Here is a 24,250-nt window from a genome sequence, read left to right as displayed (position 1 = left end):
TAACTATTTCCTTTCCCATATTAAGGAAGTTTTCAACTATAATCTCTTCAAATATTTTCTCAGTCCCTTCTTTTGGTTCCCTATAATTCGAATGTTGGTGTGTTTAATGTTGTCCCAGAGGTCTCTGAGACTGTCCTCAGTTCTTTTCATTCTTTTTTTCTTTCTTGTGCTCTACAGTAGTTATTTCCACTATTTTAACTTCCAGGTCACTTGTCCGTTTTCCAGCCTCAATTATTCTGCTATTGATCCCTTCTAGAGTATTTTTAATTTCATTTATTTTGTTGTTCATCACGTTTTTTTTCTCTTTAGTTCTTCCTGGTCCTTGTTAAACGTTTCTGTATTTTCTCCATTCTATTTCCAAGATTTTGGATCATCTTTACTGTCATTATTCTGGATTCTTTTTCAGGTAGACTGCCTATTTCCTCTTCATTTGTTAGGTCTGGTGTTTTTTTACCTTTGCTCCTTCATTTGCTGTGTGTTTCTCTGCCTTCTCATTTTGCTTATCTTACTGTGTTTGGGGTCTCCTTTTTGTAGGCTGCAGGTTGGTAGTCCTCATTGTTTCTGGTGTCTGTCCCCAGTGGCTAAGGTTGTTTCAGTGGGTTGTGTAGGCTTCCTGGTGGAGGGCACAAGTCCCTGTGTTCTGGTGGATGAGGCTGGATCTTGTCTTTCTGGTGGGCAAGTCCACATCTGGTTGTGTGTTTTGGTGTGTCTGTGGCCTTATTATGATTTTAGGCAGCCTCTCTGCTAATGCATAGTGTTGTATTCCTGTCTTGCTAGTTGTTTGGCATAGGGTGTTCAGCATTGTAGCTTGCTGGTCGTTGAGTGAAGCTGGGTCTTGGTGTTGACATCGAGATCTCTGTGATTTTTGCCATTTGATATTACATGGATCTGGGTGGTCTCTTGTGGACCAGTGTCCTGAAGTTGACTCTCCCACCTCAGAGGCACAGCACTGACTCCTGGGTGTAGTACCAAGAGCCTTTCATTCACAGGGCTCAGAATAAAAGGGAGAAAAAGTAGAAAGAAAGAAAGAAAGAAAGAAAGAGAATAAAATAATTAAAATAAAAATAATTATTAAGAAAAAAAAATTATAGTAAAAACAGAAAACTGACAGACAGAACCCTAGGACAAATGGTGAAAGCAAAGCTATATGGACAAAATCTCACACAGAAGCATACACATACACACTGTCAAAAAGAGGAAAAGGAGAAAACTAATCTATCTTGCTCTCAAAGTCCACCTCCTCAATTTGGGATGATTTGTTGTCTATTCAGGTATTCCACAGATGCAGGTACATCAAGTTGATTGTGGAGATTTAATCCACTGCTTCTGAGGCTGCTGGGAGAGATTTCCCTTTCTCTTCTTTGTTCGCACAACTCCCAGGTTTCCGCTTTGGTTTTGGCCCCGCCTCTGAGTGTAGGTCCCTGGAGGGCGACTGCTCTTCTCTCAGACAGGACGGGTTTAAAGGAGCAGCTGATTTGGGGGCTCTGGTTTACTCAGGCTGCGGGGAGGGCAAGGTACAGAGTGTGGGGCGAGCCTGCGGTGGCAGATGCCAGCGTGACATTGCACCAAGCTGAGGTACGTGGTGCAGTCTCCCTGGGAAGTTGTCCCTGGATCCTGGGACCCTTGCAGTGGAGGGCTGCTCAGGCTCCCTGGAAAAGGGGCATGGACAGTGACCTGTGCTCGCAAACAGGCTTCTTGGTGGTAGCAACAGCAGCCTTAGCATCTCATGCCCGTCTCTTGGGTCCGTGCTGTTAACCACGGCTCGCGCCCATCTCTGGAGCTCCTTTAAGCAGTGCTCTTAATCCCCTCTCCTCGCACACCAGGAAACAAAAAGGGAAGAAAAAGTCTCTTGCCTCTTCAGCAGGTCCAGACTTTTCCCCAGAATCCCTCCTGGTCAGCCGTGGTGCACTAACCCCTTCAGGCTGTGTTCATGCTTCCAACCCCAGTCCTCTCCCTGTGCTCCAACCGAAGCCCGAGCCTCAGCTCCCAGCCCCGCCCGCCCCAGCGGGCGAGCAGACAAGCCTCTCAAGCTGGTGAGTGCTGGTCGGCACTGATCCTCTGTGCGGCCATTTCCCCACTTTGCCCCCCGCACCCCTGTGGCTGCACTCTCCCCAGCAGCTCCAAAGCTTCCCCCCTCCGCCACCCACCGTCTCTGCCCGTGAAGGGGCTTGTAGTGTGTGGAAACCTTTCCTCCTTCACAGCTCCCTCTCACTGGTGCAGGTCCCATCCCTATTCTTTTGTCTCTGTTTTTTTCTGTTTTCTTTTTCCCTACCCAAGTATGTGGGGGAGTGTCTTGCCTTTTGGGGGGTCTGTGGTTTTCTACCAGTGTTCAGTAGGTGTTCTGTAGGAGTTGTTCCACATGTAGATGTATTTCTGGTGTATCTGTGAGGAGGAAGTTGATCTCCATGTCTTACTCTTCCGCCATCTTCCTCAACTCTCCATGTTTTAATTCTGAAGCTCCGTTCCTGGCAGAAAGATGAGTGCCAAGTATGCACTTAACAAATGTCTCCAGTGAATGTGGCAGTCTCCATTATGAAATCAGATTATCAGTGTCTACAATAGCTCTTCAGCTAGAACAGGCTGACTTGGTAGCAATTTGTTTATGTGGCTGTCTCCAGCAGCCAGTGGCTAAAAGAGTAGGTCTAAAAAAAAAAAAAAAAAAAAAAAGAGTAGGTCTGTGCATGTGCTGTCAGAATCTTAAACGTTTACATAGAGGTCTTCACTGGGTATAGTCATGGATTTGGTATAGATGGTCTCAAGAACACCTTACTCTCTCAAGGCTGTGTGCTTGAAGCAGCTCCTAAGCCTGAGGGTCTAAAAACTGCAGGAAGATGAGACCACCTGGGGTGGCCTGTAAGCCGTGATTCTTGCCACGAACCCTGCTGCTGCCATAGTGTAATCCTATTTCAACTTTTTTTGGGGGGGATGGGGGAGGAGTCATTTATTTGTCTTTTACATGGAAACAGAAAATTGGGAGGGAGAACAAAAGGGGAACTAGCCAGCTGCTTAGATATTTCTGCAGTCAGAATGGGGCAGCTGGCTTCAAGACAGGAAGGGGTCCCCACAGCAACATGGCACAGGCTACTGGACCAGGAGCAGTTTACTGAAGCACCATTTTCTACTAAGTCTTACCCCAAGCTAAGCAGGTTAAGGTTACAATGGAAAGCAAGACTGTCTGGAGTATTTTTCTTAAGAGCACAGAGATGAGTTGACATGCAGCAAGGTGATGGCAGGGCAAGCAGCATGGGCCAGGCTAAACTAGGAGCAGAGGATCAATTCACGAAGGGTAAGCAGGTAAATTCAACGTAGTCAAAAGCAGTGAGGAGTTCACGGCCCTTGCCCTCCACATAGGGCTTCATGTGGGAGATGCAGTAGTCGGCTTGTTCCCGAGTCAGGTTCTGGTACAGCTCCTCCTTGGTCACATAAGGCTTCCCTTTGGAGCTCAGGGCTTGGAAGGAGCTCTCAATCTCCTCACTGGACTCAACTTTTAACTATCCAAAGACTGTTTATTGCACAAATATTAAGGGCAACAGAGTTGTGCTCTTTTTTTTTTTTTCTGTCCTTACACAGCTTTTGAAAACACAAGTAAGGCAGAAGCAATGAAATTCAGCTAACTATACCAGCACAAGAGGCTGGAAGTAAGAAAGGTAATACTGAAGGCAGGGAAGAAACTGTGATTAATATCCTTGTTGGAAAGATGGATGAGATCAGGCTGACAGTTTCCATCTGAAATTGAATTTCCTGCTGCTCAAGCAACTTAATTTCATGTATTTATTTTTAACAATATGACTTACAGAAAGTATTTCAAAAGGTGGTTTTATCTTTGTAAGTTTGTAAGTAAAATATAAATGTTCAAAGATTTTTTTTCCTTGCTTAATTTTGTGTTGTTTTTCTTTGTGTTCCTACTTGGAAGGAGATATGTTTTATGTTTTTCACTTAGTGTAATTACAACCAGTATAAGTCTTGGGTTGAAAACCCAACAAACATGTCTCTGTCTTTGAAGTTGTCATTTGTCTCTCTTTCCCATATTTTGAAGATAGGTATCTCCCAAGAAGACTAAGTGACATAATAGGAGATCAGGAGGAAATGTAAGCTCCATGTTCTATGTGTTAATGCATCAAACATGCCAACATTAAGATGAGGAATGACTTCCTGGTATGAAGATTAGAATGTGTTTTCAGAAAGAAAGTAGTCCTGTGTGAATTATGTTTTTTGCTTAGAGAACAAATGCAAAAATTAAATTGTATTGTTAATGTACTTTCCACAGAGACATAAAAATCTGCTTTTTGTTTTCATAGCATATTATAGATTGTTAATGAATTCTTCTTTGCTTATCTTTTCCAATCCTGTGGGAGATCTTAAGTTGAAAATTATACACTGATTAGTGAAGGAAGCTGATTTAAAAATTTAGAAGTGTTTTCAGAATCTATGTAATTAAATGATCACAGACCAAGAGTTAAGCACTAGAGGGAATATTTACACTATTTTTGATGATGACACAAAATCTGTTACAGAGAATATAAAGGAAATATGAAGCAACGTTTCATTTCTACAGTTATTCACTAATGACTGATCATATAAATAGATATTTTTGAGCATCCCTATCAAAGTTAAAATATAGGAATTAATCTGTGAGAGCTTTCCAAAATTGTTAAGTAAATGTGTTTGTTGAGTGCCAAACATGTTTGACATTGATCATAGTAAGATATTTAAGATAGGCAAAGTCATTACTTTCAAAGACATTAAGTGCTATAGAACAAGGGAGTAACTTAACAATAAAATGAACACAATTAAGCAAGGCTTAACTGATAGTTTAAATAAGAGTATTATGAGGAGAAAAGTACGATTTCTAGGGATTTGTTCTGTGCATCTTCCAGAAGAGTAAATAATTTACTGAGATTAAGAAGACCAGGAAAAAAAGCAAATTTAGAGGGTTGGAATCAAAATTATTTCTGTGGTATGCTAAATTACATGTCTACTAAATTTCTAAGGTGAACCCCTGACACAAAGACAATCAATCAATCAACTGATTGATTATGGTCAATGATCTAGTCTACCAAGACTAAGTTAGTCTTCCTAACCTAGCTGACCTATCTGGAATGGGGGCTATTTAAATGGATTGGATTCCTTTCCCCAGGACAGCACACTCATCAACTGGCTACTATAAATCTTGGGTGCCAAGGTCTCGCACGTGTCACCTTCTTTGAAAAATTGCTCTCACTAGCCTCTTTAGAGGGAAATGATATTATGACAAAGGGTTCAAGGCAAGTTACTTTCAGGAGCATGGGGTACAGAAGTCTAACTCCCGGCTTTAAGGTTGGACTACCTCCTTGATGTAAATAATGCTCCACAGTGCCTTGCAGCACCAGGCTCAAGCTCTTCTCTAGTACAGACCACATATTGGCTTAGCCTCTTTTCCTGCCCTGTCCTGCTTCCCTCAGTCCCCTTCTCCTGAGAATACTTCTTTAATATGACTCCCATGGAGAGCACCAGCTCAGGCACTGCTTCTAAAGAAACTGATTTAAGACATTTTCATAACATTCAACTGCTGCTAAAGAAACAAAATAATGGGCTCCTGGGGCTGAGCTATATCTTGAACTACTACCGCATTGACAAATAATGCTCTAGATTCTGGGAGACCTACTTGAAGTCATCCCCAGTTTTCCTTAAGACTTGACTGTGTAGTATACTCTTTCCTTCTTCAGTTTATTGTACTTACTTTAAAAATTATTAGCTAAAATGCTCCAAATGCATCCATTTCCTCTCTACCATGGAAACAGAATATATGATTCAAAAAGGCATACTCAGAAATGGTATCATTTCTTGTTCATGTTAATGTGCTTTAATTAAACAAGTAAAATGTCTTCTTTGGAATTTTTAGATTTTATTTAATTGAATGTTTCTTCTATAATTGTTAGTTGGAGAAATGACTCATAAAATTCAGGGTAGAAAAACTTTATATCTGTTAAGAAATGAATCATACACGTTTCCTGGCCCTGTGTTGACTGTAATTAGTACATCTTCATAACTTGGACTATTTATCACAGATTTTTTTTAAAAAGTGAAGTAGCTGAGAATCAAAATCTATGATTCTCTGCACTTCCTTTCCCAGACTGTAAACACCCCTTGCAGTTTTGTGGGTGAAGTGGGTGAAGTGTGACCACTTTTGTCGCTGAAACTTCACATTGGAAGACCATGCTTTTTCCTTTTTTTTTTTTTTAACTTCCTCAATTAAATTGAGAAATTACAAAGCAGCAAAATGTTGCAGCTAATCTGCTGGGAGAAAAATCATATGCATATAAAATAAAACATACTGCCTTTTTCATGAACAGTATGTGAACTATTTGAAAATGTTATGCCATTAGCACTTTCACTATGTCATTAACCTAGAAAATAAGAGGGAATAATGAAAGTCATTAAAAGCAGTTGAGTGGCCTGCTGTAGCCTGGCTAATAGGAGAATAAAGAATGAGAAACAGAGCAAGACATTCTACTACATTACAACCTGGCAGGGCTGTGTGTACCACACACAACACACACACACACACACACACACACATATATATATATATATATTTTAATTTTTCTGCCTCCATACTATGATTTTTATGTATATAGGACAAAAGAAGGTTTTTAGATTTTAGACAGAATTACCAAGTGCCAGTCATAACAAAATGTCAGCTAAATCTAAAATGAAGGTCATTATTCTAAATTTGAAGCACTGAGAACATCACACTCTGTATGTCTTCCTAAAACCTGTTCTGTCACAGCCTTCTAGGATACTATATTCAGGTAAGGTTTGATTTTAAAAGAACAGTGATAAGCAAAGATGCTGAGAAAAAAATGTATACAATGGCTACTTTTGCTCTGGCTGCAAAATTTATGTACTAGTTATTGTGTTATGAGACAAAAGACATTTTATTCCTTGTAAGTACCACCCACTACAAGCAAACTTCTTTTCCTTGCCTATAGATTGATCTCAGCCATGACCAACCCAGGAAATTCTCACAATCGGCTGATTTTAAACTAACTTTGATATAAACCAGTTATGATTTTGTACTATTCCCCAGAATGTACCAACTTTATTATGGATATTAGATTGAAGAGACATTCAAGATTGCCACTAAATTCCTAAGTAGTTTAGGTTAAATGCATAGAAGATTATGTTCTCTTTGGTTTGGTAAAATTTGGTGCTGTTTCTCTAAAGAATTCTAATGCAAGTGTTAAAGCAGACACATGGAGAAAATTAGAAGACACAGGCAACAAAAGTAAACAGGGGTAAGACTTTTAAGTGCCGATGATTCAAGAACAGATATGGGATTATTTTGAAAGGAATACCCCATATATTGTAATAAATAGTCATCAGGTGAAAAAGGTCATGGGAAAATACTGTTAGAGCTGAGACCCAAGCTGATCTATACAAAATTTTCTTCCTTAACAAAGCAGCTCTTTTGACAACTTCCTAACAATAAAATTTGACACTATGCTAGATATCCTCACTCCTTATTTTCATGATGGGAAATATTAGGAAATTAAATACATATATATATATGTATATATATATATATATATATATACACGTATATATGTATACATATATATATATACATATATATATATACATATATATATATATATATATGCAGATTTACCTACATAACAATTGTTTATTCCAATACTTTTTGAAATAGTGACCCTTGAAAGATTTTTGGAGATGGGTTTTGTTGTTATTTTGTTAAAATATTTTTACTTATAAGGCAAGTTAAATAATTTTTTTTAAGAAGTAAAGTTTTATCATCACAATTTCAAGCAAAACAGCTCCAATTTACTAATTACAAACTTTTTTGTCAGACAATATCATATGAAAAAATTTTGAACTGAATGCCATATTTTGAAAAACTGAAAAAGTGTGTGTGTGTGTGTGTGTGTGTGTGTGTGTGTGCAAACACTGAGTAAGAGTGATATTCATGTCAGGGGATTACATTAGTCAAAGTCTCGAGGAAAATATTTTTATCATGAAGGATCCCTGATTTTGGTATTGAATCTCCATGTAAAATTCAATCACCTGATTCTACCACTTTCCAGATGATGATCCTTTACATCCTTCTTTACCACCCACTACCCACTGACAACTCTCAGCTTCTTCTTTTGGCAAATCAATACACATTTGTTAAATTAAATTTTATATACCAATTTTATTTATTTTCAATTTTATGTTTATTACTGATATAAGATTTATTGTTTAAATAATACATTTTATTATCTTTGAAAATCATTTGGAATCTTGTCTTGGCATGGAAGATGTGTTTATTTTTTCCCCAGTATGTTTATTGTTCTCCACTTAGTGGCAAAGTTTACATGATTAATTTAAGTCCTTAAGAGAAAATAGAAAATACAGAATATAGCTTTTTTACTTTATTTCTTTTCTCTTACAGAAATAAGCTAAACATTTTTACTGCATATATTCATCAAGATCCTCCAGAGAAAGAGAACTAATAGAATACATACAGCTATAGATGCAATAATAAATTATTATTGTTATTATATATAACAATAAATCTCTTTAGATAGATTTATTATAAGGAACTGGGTCACAAGATTGTGAAGGCTGGCATGTCCTGAGATCTACAGGATAAGTCAGCAAGCTGGAAACCCAGGAGAGCTGAGGGTTTAGTTCCCATCTGTTTCCTCAACCCTGAAACCAAGAGAGCTGATGTAGTTCCAGTTGGAAGACTGGCAGGAAGAGCTAAACTTTCAGTTCAATTCTGGGGCCAAGAAAAAAGTAATGTCCCAGTCTGAGAGCTCTCAGGAAGGAAAAATTCTCCTTTATTGGGGGAAGGATCAGCATTTTTTTTTCTAGTTAAGCTTTTAACAGATCACATGAGGTCTGCCCACATTTGCAACAGCAATCTGCTTCTATACACTAGCCATACACTATCAGAAAGAGAAATTTTAAAAAAATCCCATTTAAAATTGTATCAAAAAGAATAAAATACCTAAGAATAAATCTAACTAATAATCCTGCTAATTTTAAATTCTTATCAAGAGGAAATATTTGGATTTAGAGTTCAAAACAGAAGTGTTTGTGATAACCAATAAGGACTTACTGTATAGCACAGGGATCTATACTTTTAAGGGGAAAGAATCTGAAAAGGAATATATATATATATATATATATATATATGAATAACTTTGCAATATACCTGAAATTAACACATTATAAATCAACTATACTTCAAAAAATTATAGAAATAAAAAGAAACAGAAGTACTTGTGATATAAATTTAAGAAAATCATCAGAATTTAGATGGTATTTAAAAATGTGGGTGATACTAGGTAAGATCAGCTTTGGCAACAGTAGGCAGAGAGGAAATTTAGAAGGAATCAAGAGCCTTATCTTTCTCACCCAATTTTAATTGGGATCTTTTCTTTCCACATGTAACTTAGATACTTTACTCTCTGCATTATGTACAATATGATGCATAACACATACCAGTTAGACAAACTCAACAAATATATATTAATAAATAAATAAATAATATGTCATTATAAAAGGAGTAAAATGGAAAAATAACATCAAAATATGTGTGGTCATGAACTGCAAAAAAAGAAACCATGGTAATTTTCCTAATGTGCTAAAGAATCAGAGTTGAAAAAGAGGTCAGAAATCACCTTTTCCAATTTGTTGGCATTTGGAAAAGAAATGTTGGAATACCCAAAATTAGTCAGCTATTTAGTGAAATGTTATTAAGGCACTAGCTCACATCTCTTGAATCCTAGGCCAATGTTTCTTCTATTCCTTTGAGCACAGGACAGACATCTCTAGACATAAAAGTTATTTTAAAAACAGGAAAAAAACATTTACATTAAAGTGGGAATAATTAATAATTTATTTGAAGCTTAATAACAATTGTATTTTCTATTTTATGAATATATACTTTTCATATATTTTCTTCATGGAAAAATACTTCTGAAACTCTAATAGTGAAACAAATGTGAAGATTTTTCTGAAGTATTTTAATGCTCAAAAAAAGTTCTATGTGTTTACTGCCTTCTATACTGTGTATAAGTTATTCTCTTTTTAATTTTTTTCTATTTTAAATTTAATGTTAAAATTGTTCCTTAATTCTATTTCATAATTTTACTGTCACATGCTACAGAAATATAGAATAAGCATTTTGAAAACTATGACTTTGGCATGAATATGGATGAAAACCTAATGGAAATTTTTCATATGAAAGTACTTGATGTACCAAAAACTGTAAATAGAAAATAAAATGCACAGAAATTCAGAATAATTGAATTTATCTATGTGGGTTTTCAGCTAAATAACAAGATAATGTGACAACATCACACATAAAATATTACTAACACATTTAAACATTCCAGATTTCCACCACTGAATGTATAAGTAGTGATTAAATAAACAGGTAGCATAAAGCTTCTTAATGCCAACATCTGTACAATGTTAAAACTGCTTTAGATGTGAATTTTTGAAGGTGTGTGGAGTCATACTGAAAGAAATATGCTATAAAAGATAGTGTTACATTTATTTGGTCTTTGACCTTGTTTAGGGTAGTATTTTCCCCTGGAATAATGACACAAATAGATTTATATGTTCTGTTTTATTTCATGTTGATGGCTTAATTTGTCATTGGCTTCCTATCAATAAAATACAGAATTGGTCAAAACTTAGAAAAAGAAAATATTCAAAAATACTAGCATCTCATTCTATTTTGGTCTTAACAGTATCTCTGAAGAATTTGTCTAAGCCTCTTGACATATACATCTCACAAAAAAGATGATGCTTACCTAATGCTATCTGCAGAGATTTACTCTTATTGTAGAAGTTATTTGATCACTACATTTTAAAAATATAAAACAGACTTTAAAAAGGATATTGAATTTTTCATATAATATAGTGAATCCTTAGTGAATTACTTTACTGAATATATAAATTCTATATTCCTTAGCGTGTTAATATTTTTCCATGAACTACTGTCTTTCTAGAAAAATTTGCCATTTTTGTATTTTGTTTTGTTTTGATATTCCAGTAACACTGCTGAGACTAAAAATAACACTAGATGAAAAATATAAATCACTTGATTTAGTAAACTGTATAAATACCTATTGATGGCAACTCATTATCTTTCTTCAGGTTTTAATTTTCACTTCAGCACATATTGTTTGAGCTACTTCTTATGTGTGTACCATAAAAGAATTGAATAAATAAGTAGATAAAACTGTCATTTAAATTTTATCTAAATCTCATTATAAAAAATCAACTAAATAGAATAAATGTGTCATCTAGGAAGGTGGGGAGATTTAAAAGGTGAACGTATGCATGTTTTAGAAAGTACTGAACAGTCTATAAGCTAAATAGTGACTCTGTATTTACACATATTTATATGTTTATATTCTGTTTTATTCTACAAAATATATCTATTAATATGTCTTGCACTGTACATTCTCTTCAGATTTTTACACATATTATTGACCCTCAGAAATTCAGATGTTTGAGCTCTTTAATTCTACTTGTTTTGAATAATTTGTATAATTTCTATGTGGAAAATATATTTAAGACACTTGTTTGCTCAGTAACACAAATATGTTCATGGACACAAAATTATTAATATAAGCAATTATATAATAGCTATTCAGACCTCTAAAACATTAGAATGAACATTGTTCCTATTGTTGTCATTTTAAAATTTGCAAATAAAATCACAGGAATGAGAATCATTTGAGATCATTTGAGTGACTTTGGCATGTGCAATATAGAAGTAGAAAACAAAAATACAAGACAAATAGCGACCTGGAACCTGAGCTTTAGAAGTTAACAGTCATTACTTATCTAAAAAAATATATCCTGTGACCAATAGTGAAGGTCATAGAGGTCAGTTCAAACAATTACACTTAATTTAAGTTACCTTCCATTTAAAATACATTAAAATTTATCCCAAAAGGCATCCAATATTATTCTGTCAAAATGATTTTACAGAATAAAATCAAAAGTCCAAAAACAGTCAAATTTTCCTGTTGAAATTAGAATATTTCAGTGGTAGAGAAAGAGCATCAGACATTGTGAGAGTCTGTAACCCTCTTCAATGATGAGTATTTCCATATTTAGAGAACATTATATCCTTAATTGTTTTACTATGACTTAAGTCTAATTCATTCAGACTGCATTTTAGTTTTGCTCAAACATTTTTCAAAACTCCTAAATATCTCCAGCATCAGTTACATTGTTTAAATTTAATCCAATTTTTTTCCCATACCCTGGCTTTGTTAGATAATAGAAAACTATCCATTTTGTTGCATTTTAATGACTCCTTTTCTACAGTTATTAACTCTAAGTATCTTGCCTTCTTACTCTCACCAAATAATTTATTCATACCCCACATATCTTCTCATGCAGGGATTTTGTATAGTGCTAAATTTCACTTTAGATACTAGTTATCATAACTGGATTAATGAATCAACCCTCTGAGTTCAAGTATTTGCTTTGACATTTTACCTGATTTTTTTGAAGAATGTAGCTTTCTTCCCTATGACCTGGAATCCTCCTTCTAAATCTGTTCCTATAATGGAATGATTGCTTCCTGATTCCAACTCATTTATGCTAGTTTCTTACGAAAAATTTTGCTTTGTTTCATTATGTCTAACGTCAAATTACTCTATATCTGGTTCTTCAAGATACAGACCACCTACCTCTTTTTTCTAGGAATCTAGGTCAGGTGAATCTTTCTTTCCTGACCATTTAGTCCTCAGATTTTGTGCTCTTATATATCATATAAGCCTTGTTTTTTATCTTTTTCAGCAAATATCCCCCTCAAGTAGATAGTTCTTCGTTCTAAAAGTCCCAGATCCTTTGATTTTTGACTTACTCTCTAAATAAACGTGTTCTTAGGTAATCAACTTTGAATAATGTGGAAGCATCACTTAAATAATTGATATATTCAATAAGCCGAACAGCAAGTCATCAGGATTGAAGAATATAACAACAAAACACCAGAACATATAACTTCACCATTGTGCCACTATCTGTGGGTTAGGACCTTAAAATCTTACCTCATTCCTTACTTTCCCATATGTGAATTTATGGCAAAACATTCCTAAGTTCTAAAAAAAAAGTATTTTTTAAATTACTTGTATAGCATATGTGTATATGTGTACTCCATGACTTCATTCATTATCATTTCTCTGTGTCATTCTTTTAATGACACTTTATTATTAGGGATAAAATGTTTGTTACAGAAATCATTAATATATAAATAGAAACACAGTTTCTATCTTGCTTTTAGACATGGTTCATAACTACCAAATATTTGTCCTTCTAATTTTGTATTTATGTCATTATAAATATCAAGGAAATACTTAATAAGATTAAAAACTATATATATATATATATATATATGAAATATATGTATTTGAAAATTTGAGAGATCATTTGCATAATTCTATGTGGAAATTATATTTAAGACACCTGTTTGTTCAATATGACTAACATAAATATCTTCATGGACACAGAAATATAAAAGTAAGCAATTATATAATAGTAATTTAGAACTCTAAAACATTAAAAAGAACGTTGTTCTTATTCATATATATGATTTTATATATAAATATATATGAATATATATCATATATATGTGTGTGTGTGTGTGTGTGTGTGTGTATACATTTTTAATTCATGCCCTTCCTCAGAAGAAGATCCTGACCATAACTGATATTTGGTAAGGTTTATCACTTAACTTCCACAGTGTTGGTTAAAAATCCATTTCAGTGTCCAGCTTGAGTGTTCCATCTGGAATTCAGCTTGCTTTCCAGAACTCCTCCAGAATGTAGAGCTGCTATTTATTTGAGATTTGCTAATGTCCTCACAGAGTCAATAAAAAAAAATGCTGTGTTTGTGATTTTTGAATCAGAAAACCGCTGACACTGAAGAATGAAGAACAAATCCTTGCATTCTGGCAAGCTCCTAACAACACTGAACTATTAACACTAAATCATTTTGAGCCAAACTTACTTTCCTAAGAGTTGATCTCTTTCCTGAAATGATGTGGTTTGTCAAAAAAAGGCAGGTGCGTTTTTAAAGAAGGAAAGTAGATGTGAATTTTTTAAATGACCACAAGAACTTTAAGATGACTCAATACATAAAAGTAGCAAATGGTATTTCTTGCTAGAGTTAGCTTCACTGTTGTAATCTTTTGATTTCTACATTGAAATTCTGATACAGCTGAAATTAGTCTCTATTATGATGCTGTTTTTGCATCTGGCATGTTCTATTTTGTGCATTAAATAGAAAGCAATGTGAAGTTGTGTACTTAGTATAAGCAGACACATCCCAATTCCTCAATAAAAAAATATTGACTAAAATAATCTGAAGAAACTTCTTTATTATGTACGTATGTGTATATATGTGTGTACAAGTAACTTTAAACACCATTTTATCAATGCTGTGATACCATTTTCAGTGCCTTATGTTCTGACTAGTCACAGAACAGCAGCCAAGTGGAAATGACAGTGACTGACAATTGCAGAAGAAATAAAATGGCTTCCAGAAGTGCACGGAGACCTGCGGACCTTAATCAATTGAACTACAAATCCATTAAATAACTTAATTTTGTGTATCCAACTGTAAGATGTATTTACCACTACACCAACAAGAACTATAGATAATAAATGCATCCTGTAATACAATTCATCTACTAGTAAGTGTGTTCCCTCTGTGGAATGATCTGTCTAAAAATCTGACACTGTTTACAGGCAAAAACTGATAACATATCATAGAGCTTAAAAGAAAACAAAGGCTAACTAAGGTAAATGACTAATATCATCACTCGTTTAAAAAATAAGGCAAAATTCAAATTTTAAAAAAAGGTAATCACCACATTAAAATGCAGGTATAACTTGTTTTATTGCACTTTGTTTTACTGCACTTCACATATATTACATTTTTTACAAATTGAGTGTTTGTGGCAACCCTACATTGAGCAAGACTATTGGCACCGATTTTGCCACAGCTTTTGCTCTTCTGTGTCTCCGTGTCACATTTTGGTAATTCTCACAATATTTCAAACTTTTTCATTATTATGTTATCTGTGATTAGGGATCTTTGATCGAACTATTGCAAAAAGGTTACAGGTCACTGAAGGCTCAGATGATGGTTAACATTTTTAAACAATATTTTTTAGTTAAGGTATGTACATTGTGATTTTAGACATAGTGCTATTGCACACTTAATAGACTACAGCAGAGTGTAAACATGACATTTTTTTTTGGCCATGCTGCATGGCGCGGCATGTGTGATCCCCACCAGGGATCGATCTCACGCCCCCTGCGTTGGAAGCACAGAATCTTAACCACTGGATCACCAGAGAAATCCCCTGAACTTTTATATGCACTGGGAAACTAAAAACATTTGTGTGACTCACTTTATTGCGATATTTGTTTTATTGTGGTGCTCTGGAAAAAAGCCGTGCAATATCTCCGAGGTGTGCATTTATTCTGATCAATCTAGTATTAAAAAGATATGTTGGGTGCTTCCCTGGTGGCGCAGTGGTTGAGAGTCCACCTGCCGATGCAGGGGATGCGGGTTCGTGCCCCGGTCTGGGAGGATCCCGCGTGCCGCAGAGCGGCTGGGTTTGTGAGCCTTGGCCACTGAGCCTGCACGTCTGGAGCCTGTGCTCTGCAACTCGAGAGGCCACAACAGTGAGAGACCCACGTACCGCCAAAAAAAAAAAATTATATATATATATATATTGAATCATTTAAAATCAATGTCTGTTTTAAAATTGGTTAGGTCACAAAAGAGGAAGAAGTGGCCAGCCATTAAATTTAAATCAGGCTTACTCAAATTCCTTATGTCTTGGAGATTGGGACATATTAGAAATGTTACATTTGTCAAAGGATACTTTCCTTAATATACTATACTATAACATATACTATAACATATAGTATATGTTTCCATAACATACACTATAATTTGTACTAAAAGCTTCCAGTTGATTATCTTATTTTCTTTTTTAAAACATTATATAGAAAATGAATTTTTCAATGATAGAACAAACCTGAATGTTCAATAGTTTATAACATAAATAAAATCATTCATTCACTCATGCATTTATTCACTGAAAAATATTCATTGAGATATCAGAGTGTGCCAGGGATTTGTAGGAGATTCATTGTTGAAAGAATCCATGTGAATACCTCAGATGATTTTAAGAAAGTGTCTTTAAAAATGACAATGAAAACTCATTCATTCAACAGAATAAAAAAGTTATGCAAAGGAAATTTAAACTTTAAGAGTGCATTTTTTTCACAGGTATACACAACTCAAGTGGAAATAATATATATAGACAAAAACCCTGCTTAATTTTCATCAGTAATTTTTCATCAATAATTTTATATGATGAATGAGTCTTATGCATGAGTTAATTTACTTGACTGTTTTTCCCATATGCCTGTACTAGAATTTCAGCAATTATCATCAATTTTTACCTCAAAACCTGTAAAAATATAATTTAGTTTAATTTACTTTGGCATTGTAATTGCTGACTGGGAAGCAAAATAAACAGACTGCAGCTAATGCACACATCTTCTACACTAGAAAGCAGCATATGATGATTAATTATTAGAAAAACCTTACAATAAAATGAGCTGTAACCAAAGAGATGATGGAAAATTTATCAGCATAAAGTTTAGGAACAAATCCAAAATAAGCATAAAATGCCAGAAGACAAATGGGAATATGCGAATGCTATAGTATAAATATCTAGTTAATGACACTAAATGATTAAGTTGGAGCTGCTAAAGAAAAAATATAACATGAGCACTAAAATATTTAGTGGTCTTTCAAATAATTTATTTAAATAATCAACTTGCATTTTCTATATACTTATAAAAATATATTTATATATGTATATACACATATATGTATATACATTAAAACTGTATGTGTGTATATGTTTGATAATGACAATTGATGTTATGTTATGAAAATTTTATCTGCTGATCTTTTTAAAATATGCTTTTCCTTCTGTATGATATGTCTTCCTAGAATGTGATTGAGAACAGTAAATGAATGTTTACATAATATTTATATATTATATTATAGATTCATATTTATATAACATTCTCTGAGCACAATGTTAGGGAGATATCACATGTAGAGTTTTGTACATTTACAAATGACACTAAGAATAGAAGTCTAAAAGTATTGTTGTCTATATACAATAGTGTTTGGCCTGGACTTAAATTTGAAATCAAAACATGAATGCAACTATTGCTTTAGAAATAAAAACATAAGTGGAATTCTAAGAAAGAAGAAGCTAAGTTTATTAAGCATCCACTATGATTTGAAAGTATTACATAGTTTTACTTTCAAAAACACTTTTTTTAGGGAGCTTAATACTATATTTTTATTATATAATAAAATAAAGCTGAACCTTAAAAAAGTTAAATGACTTCCTGAATATAAAGTAGTAACTAACACAACCATAAAAAAATAGACATTATTGAATTCCAGTTTGACAAATCAGTATTCTATTTTTTTTTTACAGGTCTGTATCTTTTTTTTTTTTTTTGGCTGTGTTGGGTCTTCGTCTCTGTGCGAGGCCTTTCTCCAGTTTTGGCGAGTGGGTGGGCACTGTTCATCACGGTACACGGGCCTCTCACTGTCGCGGCCTCTCCCGTTCCGGAGCACAGGCTCCAGACGAGAAGGCTCAGAGCTGGAGCCTTTGTGGCTCATGGGCTTAGTTGCTCTGCGGCATGTGGGATCTTCCCAGACCAAGGCTCAAACCCGTGTTCCCTGCATTGGCAGGCAGATTCCCAACCACTGTGCCACCAGGGAAGCCCCCTTTTTTTTTAAATTGATATGTAGTTGACATATATCCTTATATTAGTTTCAGGTACAAACATAATTTTGCAATATTTGTATATATTTCAAAATTATTACCATAATAAGTCTAGTTAACATCCATCACCATTTATAGCTATACTAATTTTTTTTCTTGTCATGAGAACTTTTAAGATCTACTCTCTTAGCCTCTTTTAAATATGCAATACAGTATTATTAATTATAGTCAGCGTGTTGTACATTATATCCTCATGACATTTATTTTATAACTGGAAGTTTGTACCTTTTGATTCCCTTCACCTATGCTTTCTGTGTTTAGCAGGATTGCTGTTCTGACTTCATGCTCTCTATCAAAGTTATGTCTGTTTTCTGCACTTCATTTCTACTATCTATTGAAGTGCATTGGGAAGCAGAACAATTGAGAAATAAAAATGCAAAAACGGTTGAAGCTGTGAACCCTGTCAGCACCCATTTTCTATTACTCCTTGAAAGATTGGGTTTATTTATAGTAGCAACACCTCTCTGAGCTCTTTTCCTATGTCCTCCAATGGAAACATGATGCAGAAAATATCCTATGAATAATCCTGATTACAAAAAGTCTGCATCTACTCTTTCTTTATCTAGATTATGCATTGCCAGTGATTTTTACTCCATTGCCAATGATCTGTTTAGTACAACCTAATCACAGAAGACCAAGATAACTCATATGACAATATATGTATATCTTTAAACTTTGATCCTAGTTGAGAAATAGATTTTCTCCCTGATGCTCTAATAATCATTTTTAAAGAACTTGCTTTTAATCTTTATATAAGGTATTATCTTTATAGTTGTTTTGTATGCATTTTAGCATGTACACTTATATTTTATATATACACTTTAGGAATTTAGTGAAATGTTATTAAGGCACTAGCTCACATCTCTTGAATCCTAGGCCAATGTTTCTTCTATTCCATTGAGCACAGGACAGACATCTCAAGACATAAAAGTTATTTTAAAAACAGAAAAAAAGCATTTACATTAAAGTGGGAATAATTAATAATTTATTTGAAGCTTAATAACAATTGTATTTTCTATTTTATGAATATATACTTTTCATATATTTTCTTCATGGAAAAATACTTCTGAAACTCTAATAGTGAAACAAATGTGAAGATTTTTCTGAAGTATTTTAATGCTCAAAAAAAGTTCTATGTGTTTACTGCCTTCTATACTGTGTATAAGTTATTCTCTTTTTAATTTTTTTCTACTTTAAATTTAATGTTAAAATTGTTCCTTAATTCTATTTCATAATTTTACTGTCACATGCTACAGAAATATAGAATAAGCATTTTGAAAACTATGACTTTGGCATGAATATGGATGATATATACAATTTAGGAATAAGGATGTTATATATACAATTTAGGAATAATTCTATTATTTAGTGCATTCTGTAGGAAATAAATAAACTAGTGTATTTTATTGATCACTTAATTAATATTCACAGACATGCCTTTTGTAGTGAATTTGTTCCACATATGCTTATATATAAACAATTGACAGTGTTAAACCATATAAAATGTTATAATTAAAAATACAAATTAAACAATTTTTTAAAAAATAGTACTGAATTCATAGTTATCTTTTATTATTATGTACTTTCCCAATACTGGCATACAAACAGGACTATACTGTAGAAGATTTTATATTAAAATAGAATCCTTATTTTAGATAAGGTTAAGCACCTCTAACAAAGCATAGTTATTTCTCAATATTAAATTAACAGGGGATACAAAAGATTAACTACAATATAGCCTTAGGAAAGGATGTCAGGAAGTTACTTCATCCCAGAATTGTACATCTGAAGGAATGATTCCATTTGCTCTTTTACACTTTGACATTCATATCCACTAGCACATAATTCATCTAATTAGATAATGCTAGATAAATACTGAGAGATTAGCACTTTCAACAAGTGTCATATATTTTCTAATCCATGAAGAACATCTTATTATATTATTAAATGACATAGCTTTCCTTTATTTCAGTAGGCTTTTATATTTTGCTGCCATTCCAGATTGTTTTGCTGGATTATATTTTAGGTTCACTGCTTCTCCATAATCCATAATGATACAGGTAAATCTTATCAAATTTCAAAGCCACATAGACAGCCATCTGTGAAGGCACACTATAAATAAATAAATATTCAAGTTGCTTTCATGTTTTTGTGTCAAGGCAGACCAACACTTTCTTGCCCATGTTTCTAGGGTTTATATTAGGTTAGGGACTGTTTTCATGTATTTAAACTCTGCAATAATTTATGCATTGCCAATTTGTCTCAAGGATTGGAATTTTCACATATAAGATTTTTAAGTTTTATTTATAATTATTTCACTATGTGCAGTAATGAAGGAAAGCAAGTTATCTTGTGAATAGAATATTTTAAAGCAGGGGTCCCCAAACCCCAGGCTGCAGACTAGTACTGGTCTGCAGACTAGTACTGGTCTGTGGCCTGTTAGGAATGGGGCTGCACAGCAGGAAGTGAGTGGCGGGTGAGTGAGCAAAGCTTCATCTGCTGCTCCCCATTGCTAACATTACTGCCTGAACCAGCCACCTCCCACTCCATCCTGGCAGTTGAAAAATTGTCTTCCACGAAACTGGTCCCTGATGCCAAAAAGGTCAGGGACCACTGTTTTAAAGAGTTTGTTCAGAGTTTTTGTCTAAGAAAGGGAGACATAAGAGTAATGCAGGACAGAAAAGATCACTACATATAATTTAAGTTGAATATGGAGAAGAGACAAAATGCACTAGAAGCAGTATTTCAACAGACAAGAGCTGATGTTAAAAATCAACCTAAGGATTCAAGAAACTCTGCAAGGACCAGACTAAGAAGTTATATAGCACACCACACCTGGATACATTATAAAAGAATAAGTGAAAATCTAAAGAATAAAGAAACATATAAAAAGTGGTCAGAAGAGCAAAAACTAGACACCTTATATTATTATCTTCAAAGCAACAATACAAAGTGTGAAAGCTGGCTTCTGAACAGAAATGATGAAAAGCAGAAAACAAAGGAAGGGCATTTTTAAACAGCTAAAAATAATGTGAACAAGAAATTCTACTCTCAAACTTCCCCCGCAAATTCCTTTGAAAATAAAGTAAAAATAAAAGATCCATTCAGTTGAATAAAAAATGAACAGTATTTATTACTGCATTCAGAGAAATTTTAATCATCTTTCTAGTAGGAAAAACATCTGAGACAGAAGTAGAGAAATACTGTATAAAATAAAAAGTAGCACAGAATATGAAAATATAGATAAGTAAAAAATGAAAATGGACTCCATTAAAAAATAAAATAATGAAAAGTTAAAATTTGGGAGAACAATAATACCAAAGACAATAATGAGGTAAATAAAATCCAAGTGAACTAAGGCTCTAGCATTATGAATAATAAAATATAATTATTCTGCCAAAATATAAAATGTTAAATTATTCATGTTGTAATATCTAGGCATCCCCCCTAAAATTATTTTACAAATAAGAAATTACAAGTTAATAGAAAATGAAATAATAGGGAAAGTTTGATGAATCCAAAGGAAAAAAAAGAGCAGAATATTCAATACAAAATGACTGACTGTTCATAAAACAAATACTAGTGTCATAGTAGATATAAACTAAAGTATGTAAGTAATTATACAAAATATGATAGAATAAATATTCAAGTAAAGGACTAAAATGATCAGTTAAAATATGAATACCCTTGTATTTGCTTCACACAAGAGACACATGAAAGAGAAGTTGAAATGAAATGATGGAAAATAACTACACTGTCTAAACTCTAAGCAAAGAGAGCTGGTGTAAATATGTTGATATTTGACATAGTAGATTTTAGTGTTAAAAATATCATACCATATTAACTGAGACAGTATGTAATTCAATTCAGCAGAAATACTTCACAATTTTAAATATGGATACATAAAACAACTTACCTTCAAATATTTTAAATTGACAGAGTTAAAGTAGATATAGAGAAATCCACTATCTTTAAGAAATACTCTTTAAAATAACACATGGGCCAAAGAATATATCAAAATGGAAACTAGAAAATATTGTTATGTGAATGAAAATAAAAGTATATCATATCAAATGTAATTAAAGCAATGCTGGAAAGTAAGTTTACTGGTTTAAGGGTATATGTTTATATTAGTTTGGACTGCCATTACAAATCACCACAGACTGGTGAATTAAACAGCAATAATTTACTTCTCACAGTCTGGAAGCTGGGAAGCCCAATATCAAGATGTTGGTTCCCAGTGAGAGCTCCCTTCATGACTTGTGCAAGGCTGCCCTTTTGCTGGTTCCTCACATGATTTAGAGAAAGAGGAAGCATGCTCTCTGGTGTCTCTTATAAGGGCACCAATCTCATCATGAGATATGTACATTCATGATCTCATCTAAACCTAATCACCTCCAAAGGTGCCATTCCAAATACCATAACTTGGACCTAGGGCTTCAACACATGAATTTTGACAGTAGACAACCAGCCACAGCAATATTAAAAGAGAAGAAATTCTAAAAATTAGTGAAATAGGCTTCTATTGCATGAGGCTAGAAGTCAAATTTTAAAAGGAAATGAATAAAGAACAAAAATCAGTAAAGAGCAAATATCAATAAAAAGGAAAATAGTACAATAAAGAATATTTTTAAAATAGAAATTTAGTTTATCTTAGAAGCTGATGAAATAATGCAAGACAGACTGGTCAGAATAAAAAGACAGAAATTAGAGTTACTTATATAAGCATGTAAAAGCTATCATGAGTAATAGTTACAATGGCAACAAAGATAAGTTGCTAAATTATGCAAAATTTTACAGTGATAACTTTGGCACTTTAGATAAAATGGTCAGACAGATTCTTAGAAAAATAGAATTTAACAGTGATATAAAAAAGAAAAAATTCCCTGTGTATTCCAATACCTATTAATTGAGTGTTTTGAGGAAAATTCTTGGCTCAAAAGGATTTACTCGTTTAAACTTGCAGATGTTCTAAGCATTCTTCCAGGAATTTTTCTGAGGACAAATGTTGATTTGGCATCCAGACTCAGAGAGAAATTGAAAAGAGACAAAGGAGACTGAAAAAAGAGGCAGATCACTCCAGATTAGTAGGTGGCAGTTTTAATTGGCAAGGGGACTTACATAGGAGGTTTTTCTTGGGCAGCCACAAGATGAGTTGATCTCTGCACCCATCCACCAGCATCTTAAATGCTTATATAGAGGACTTAACTAGTTTCAGTCACAATTACAGTCTAGATGGTCTCAACAACACATTACTTTCTCAAGGCTACATTGTTGAAATGGCTATGACAATGGTGGGTGGACCATTCATTCCAAGGACAGGGGTAGGGGTGGGGAACCTTTGATTGCCTGGATCTAGTTCACAAGTCAACCAGTGGTCACATCCTATCCACAACACCCTCCAATAGCAAAATATACTTTTTCTATTTTCTGTATTCTAGGAAACAGGAAAATGAAACACATCTTACTTCACTCTATGAAGTGATCAAAACTTTCATACCAAAACCTAAGAAGTACATTTAACAATGGAACATATTTAATAAAGACACATGAAAAATCTTAAACAAAATATTAATAAATAATCATATATGAAAAAGCTGTGTGTCTCCATCAACGTGCCATGAAGACTGTACTACAGGGACCTGTTATAGCCTCAGGGGCCATGCCTGACACCCTGGACACTCACTGGATGTAGCTGTGTGGCTGTCAGTGTCTTGGTGCTCGTGCCAGGTGTCAGGCCTGAGCTTCTGAGATGGGAAACTGAGTCCAGGACATTGGACCACCAGAGACATCCCAGTGCCACATAATATCAATTGGTGAGAGCTCTGCCAGAAATCTCTGTCTCAACACTAAGACCCAACTCCACCCAATGGCAAGCAAGCTCCAGTGCTAGACGCCCCATGCCAAACAACTAGCAAAACAAGAACACAACCTCACACATTAGCATACATGCTGCCTGAAAATCATATTAAGTTCACAGATACCCCAAAACAGCAACCAGACACAGCCCTGCACACCAGAAAGACAAGATCCAGCCCAATTCACCAGAACACAGGCACCAGTCCCTTCCACCAGGAAGCCTACACAGCCCACTAAACCAACCTAACCCACTGGGGGCAGACACCAAAAACAACAGGAAGTACAAACCTGCAGCTAGCAAAAAAGAGATGCCAAACACAGTATGTTAAACAAAATGAGAAGACAGAGAAATATGCAGCAGATGAAGGAGTAAGGTAAAAATCCACCACCAAAGAAATGAAGAGGAAATAGGCAGTCTACCTGAAAAATAATTCAGAATAGTGATAGTAAAAATGATCCAAAATCTTGGAAATA

The sequence above is a fragment of the Mesoplodon densirostris genome, chromosome 3, assembly GCF_025265405.1.
Source record: "Mesoplodon densirostris isolate mMesDen1 chromosome 3, mMesDen1 primary haplotype, whole genome shotgun sequence".
NCBI classification, from domain to species: Eukaryota; Metazoa; Chordata; class Mammalia; order Artiodactyla; family Ziphiidae; genus Mesoplodon; species Mesoplodon densirostris.
Note: the sequence above shows the minus strand (reverse complement) of the source record.